At 37.9% G+C, this 5898-nt stretch overlaps 1 long non-coding RNA gene across 1 annotated transcript; it reads right to left on the reverse strand.

Moving 5' to 3' along the window:
• Nucleotides 1-228: 228 nt before the first annotated feature.
• LOC109827023 lies at nt 229-2177 on the reverse strand. The gene is made up of 2 exons (XR_002243320.1): nt 2108-2177; nt 229-2043 (listed from the first exon to the last, which is right to left on the reverse strand). It is a non-coding gene; the product is annotated as an uncharacterized LOC109827023 (long non-coding RNA).
• Nucleotides 2178-5898: the final 3721 nt, after the last annotated feature.

The raw sequence follows: 5898 nt of genomic DNA on the forward strand, positions 1-5898 counted from the left end.
ATATTACTTTTGGCGACGCAATATAACATCGGCAAAAGTGTTACTTTTAGTGACGCAATTTAGTGCGTCGCTAAAAGTTAAAAATTTAGTGACGCAATTTAACGTCGGCAATGTATAATTTTCGGCAAACCATAATTATCTTTTCTGTTAACTACAAGCCTACACTGAACCTGAACATCCACAAAAAAATTGCATCCATTCACATCAACAAAGAAACCAAGCATCAAATTATACTCCAAACACGTTGCTTATTATGATAAACAAAGAATTTACTCACATTACAAATTAGTTACATTCATTTCCATTTCCAAGTCAATACTCAAAGGCCTAATTAAATATTCTAGTTTGCTTGTAATCCATAAAGGAAAAAAAAAGAAATACAATTTGCTTGATCAAATTCGTTGCTTGATCCCGTCTGTTATGTTTCTCTGCCTCATATGGTGCATAATTCTTCCTTTTGCTTCATATTACTATTCCTCCGTTTGCACAATGTGCCTAAGCTGGCAAGCCCAAGCTAAAACTATCAAGCTTGTCCACATTGACTCGTGCTGCATGAAAGTGATTACTATTGCAATATTCGCCTCTTCACCTTCAAAAACAAGTGCAAACGGAGGAATAGGAATTAGAAGGTTCAAATTGACAGAAGATATATGAAGATAATGACAAAGAATTTCAATATTAGTTGATAACTATACTGAAGTAACATACAAATAAATACAATGAGATACTTCAGTTTAATCAATTTTAATTAGCCACACACACAATAAAACATAACTTGCCTAAATAATTAGTAAATTTATAATTGACTCAAAACACTCAAAAGGAAAGAGTAATAGCTCAAAAGTAATAATAACAATAACAATAATAACAGCTCCAATTTTCTTCTTAGTTTTGGGATAAGATCATTTTCCTTTTCTTTTTCTTTTTTATTTCCTTTCTTTTTTTCCTCTCTTTTTTTTGGTTGCTGTTTAAGTTGTCATCTCGGTGTTTTTATCATCATCATGTTGCCCTTTCTCTATTGAAACAAGGTCAGACATCATGGATATACAGGGTCATGAAGCTCTGATTTCTATGGACATCTTCAATCTAGCATAGAATCTTTAGCATGAGAGTTAACTTCATAGCCAAGGCTACTAAAAAAAGAGTTTCTCTGGTAAGCGTAGGCATCTACCATGCCAATCGTTCTAGTTTTGGAAACAGACCACACACAAAATTCATTCCTCTGATCTAAGGAAAATTTCCAGACTCAGGGATAGGCAAAGTTTGCTACATTGGATTGCACGGAACACTAAAATACAAGCTAGCTAAAACCTAGAAACACGTCCCATCAAATTAACAGATGGACGCCTATGGTGTTAATCGTTCCAGAAAGGCTAATCATAATTCAAGAAGAGAATACAACCTAACCTTTGTCGTTTTATCTGAAGTGTACCCATATGCGTACTTGCACCCAAGCTTCTTGGACACTTTTTGAATATATTATATATGCATATGTTTTTTTGGGTGTATACTCAATTATAAAATACATGTTTAATTTAAAACCCTTGTCATTCGTGTCGGGCTTCATAGGTCGATAAATCAAGCACCTTAATAATGAAAGAAAACATCAACATAGATTCCGTTGGCAAGGAAGTTGTCAAAAGTGGAACAAGCTTAACAGAGAAAGGTCAGACAGCATGCTGCTAGGTAATAACATGAGTTCATAAGGAAAGTTCATTAATTTGTGCAAGTAATTCTTAATTTTTACGCATGTTCATCAATTTCCAATTTCTGAAGACAGGTGTAAAGAAAATCTTAAGATATGTAGAACATTCTTCACCTCTCCAACATATTCAATGAGAAACTGCCCTTGAGATGCATCTCAATAAATTATACACCAAGTTATATGGTTCTGGTGACATGACATGTCTACACCATATGGATCATTTTGTAATTTTTATGAGCTTGTAATCAGGAAAGTGTTGGAGGTGGTCAGATGGCAATGCAGCAAGCAAATTGTGTGCCAGTTAAGAGTGACGCAATTGTAAATTTAGGCTGAAAAACCTAGCAGGAAACGTAAAAGAAGACCCAATGATTATCAGGTAACTGATAAGAAGGGTTGAAAAACCTAGCAGGAAACGTAAAAGAAGACCCAATGATTATCAGGTAACTGATAAGAAGGGTTAATGTTTAACATGCTATGACAAGAAGTATACAACAATGATTATCAGGTAACTGATAAGAAGGGTTAATGTTTAACATGCTATGACAAGAAGTATACAACGTATTTGTTAACAGTGCAGATCCCCTCACCGCCTCCATCGACTTCTTCAAACCCTAGGTACAGATCTGAACACCAAAAGCCAAAGATTAAATCTTTTCAATACCAAGCCGGAGAAATGGCGCTTTTGATTGAATATATGGAGCTATGAACTCCGCTCGAGGCTCCTCATCGCCTCCATCGACTTCTTCAAACCCTAGGTACAGATCTGAACACCAAAAGCCCATCAAACAACCACTTAAAGCAGGGACGATGGTGGCATGGGGAGAGAGGCCGGCAAGGCCGTACCTAGGAATTTTAGGGCCCAAGGTGAAATATTAGATGAGGCCTAAGTGATACAACTCATAATAGATTTTATCTCATTCTTCTTACATTTTGAGCTGCAAAATTACTAATTAAAGTTTTATATTCAATATTTTCTAACATATTATTTTCGATAGAGAATATTGCTAAACTATTCAATCTATTTTGTAACATGGTCGACCTTAAATAAGATTTTAGTAATCTTAATTTTGAAAAACTTCTTTCAGCAGAAGCAACTGTTACGGGTATAGTCAATAATACACGATAAGCAATACAAGTTTTTCTGAAGGTCAGGGCACTCATCATGCAACTAAAGTATAGGCTACTAAGTATAATAAGAGATTTTTTTTCTTTCATGAATGCTAAATTCGTTTAACCAGAAGGAGAGGAATTCCCAGCTAATGCAAAATCAACTTATCAAGGTCACATACCAACTATATTTATGTCCAAGAATACAGCAGAATATGTAGAAGAATAAAGATCATGTTAAGTTAATGTTTGCCTCTAATTGTTTGTGTAACCGCTTTTGCACCTCGATCCATCTACAACTTTAAAGCTTCTGTTATTTGCATCCCCCTGACAAAAAAATGAAGGATGTTACTGATCACATAGTCATCACTTTAAGTTTTTAACTGAGATAAGAGTAATGCTAACGAAGCACAACAAAACAATACGAGATAAGAATTAGAGATGCAAACCGATTTCAATATAAACAGATCTGAAAGTATTTCTCCCTTATCTGATGGAATCTTATACATCTTTTATTATTTAAAAAAATTGTGATCACAATCTATATACTTCTCACTTTCGTACTTGTATCTAATGAACACGACCTTTTATTTCCTAACTGTGCTTGCTAGCAGCTAACTAGTGGCATTCGCAGCCAGCAGTTGCACATTAAACCTACACAAGTTACTTGAGTTGTGAACAATTTGTTGTGCGCGTCGCGGAAGCGTGACAACCAAACGGGCGTGCTTCGAGAACCAAATCAAACAAACGTCGAGATAAAGGCCAAACAAATCAAAACAACGGCACAAATCCAAACACAATAGTTTTACGTGGTTCGGCAATTGCCTACGTCCACGGGGCAAGAAGGGGATGGGGTTTTCACTAATAGAGAAAGAGTACACACTGAGATTACAAATCACTCGAAGGAACAAACTAATCTCACCAACAAGCTCTTAATCTCTCCAAACAAAACCCTAAACAAATAGCTCAGAAAATACCTCTTTTCTATGCTCCAAATATCCCCAATTTTTCTTCTCCACCAATTTTCTCTTCCAATTATTCCATATATATAGAAATCCTAAAATCATAAACATACTAGGAATTCTAAACCAAAACCAAATCAAATTAGGAATCCTAATAACCTATTACCAAAATAGATTAGGAATCCTAATAATCTCATGTTACCAAAATAGACTAGGAATCCTAATAACCTCATGTTACCAAAATAGATTAGAAATTCCCTATCCAACAATTCTCCACCTCGGCGAAGTGTTCTCAACACTGAGCCGACACCAACATGAGCACCAATGTGTCGTCTCTCTAAACTCGGCTGCACCAATGTGGTTGCCTACGTACCCCCTTTCCCAAGGGATCAAGCCGCCCGTAGTTCATCCAAATGGCCTCAAAAGGCCCTCAAACAAATAGAAAAGTCTGTAACTCTTCACCAATATCATCTGCATCCAAATCTAAATGATCCCCAATCTGTGTCACTTCACCTGGAATCCCAAACAATGCAGTATGATCTGAAGTATGTGGAGTAAACTCCACCCAACGTGGAGTAGCATCACCCTCCACCTGCTGCGATATCCAAACGACCTGATCAACACTCTTCACCTGCTGAGAATCAAAAGTGATATTTCTGCTCAGAACAAAATCAGAAGCTCCCAACAAATAATCAAATGAACATCCGAATCCCAAACGCGCAATCGGATCAAATCTCACATCCTCCATGTGACCAAATACTGGGCAACCAAATATCCGACGCTAACCAAAATCTAAAGCAGCTCCACCAGATCCCATATCTATACATGCAGCAGTCGGCAACCTATACATGAGACGGCCCAAACATGTCGTAGCCTGCACACCAATGCCAATGCTCGACATCAAACACCGATCCTCCTCCAGAAAGGAACAGCTGTCCAAATCTGCCATCCCACCTTGTCGCCTCAAAGTTTCCAAACCAATGAAGTGTCTCAAACTACCATGAGCTCGGCACAAATACAGTAGGTCCCTCTTGTACCTCCTTCTACAACCAGAATGAAGTACCTTCACCTTACTCCCAATACACTTCTTCAACTGTTGTTGACTACTAGGACTTCAAAACCAACGGGATTTGGTTGCAACCCACAAATGCCTAGTATAATCCCCAACATAGGAAACCAAAATACCAATTTACCTTCCAATGATGCCTCCTTAGAAGGCCCCTAAATGCCTGAATGAACACCAAATAGAAGACCCTTCAATCATCAAATAGAAGTGCCAAACTCCACCTCGGTCTCATTGCTCATACCAACGTGCTCAAAAGGACTTCAATATGCAGGTCAATGGCACTTCTCAATAATCCAATGCACCGTATCAATAAACAAATAACCCAGCCTCAAATCCTTCTATCTCGGCCAACTATCTCAAAGCACCAACAAATGAAGAATAGATCCAAACTGATAAAGGAGAGAATTTTACCTCCAAATGAAACCCTAACAAGAGTCTCCAAACGATCTCACCCCGCACGATGGCAACGAGATCCACAAATAGGAAAAATCTCACATTTATCTCCAAACGAAGCACTCGAAGAGCCTCCAAAGCGATCTACTCCTCCAAATAGCCCAAGCGCCAACAAACCAATACGGAATAAACGAAGAATAGATCCTAACTAAAAAAGATAGAGTCTTTACCAAAAAGATCCCACCTTTCTCACCAAACGAAGCCCTAGCCGAACTTCCAAATTGATCTACTCCTCCAACCAAGATAAAACCCTAGATCTGAAATATGGGGCTCTGATACCAATTGTTGTGCGCGTCGTGGAAGCATGACAACCAAACGGGCGTGCTTCGAGAACCAAATCAAACAAACGTCGAGATAAAGGCCAAACAAATCAAAACAACGGCACAAATCCAAACACAATAGTTTTACGTGGTTCGGCAATTGTCTACGTCCATGGGGTAAGAAGGAGATGGGGTTTTCACTAATAGAGAAAGAGTACACACTGAGATTACAAATCACTCGAAGGAACAAACTAATCTCACCAACAAGCTCTTAATCTCTCGAAACAAAACCCTAAACAAATAGCTCAGAAAATACCTCTTTTCTGTGCTCCAAATATCCCCAAT

The sequence above is a fragment of the Asparagus officinalis genome, unplaced genomic scaffold, assembly GCF_001876935.1.
Source record: "Asparagus officinalis unplaced genomic scaffold, Aspof.V1 AsparagusV1_Un1, whole genome shotgun sequence".
Lineage (NCBI taxonomy): Eukaryota > Viridiplantae > Streptophyta > Magnoliopsida > Asparagales > Asparagaceae > Asparagus > Asparagus officinalis.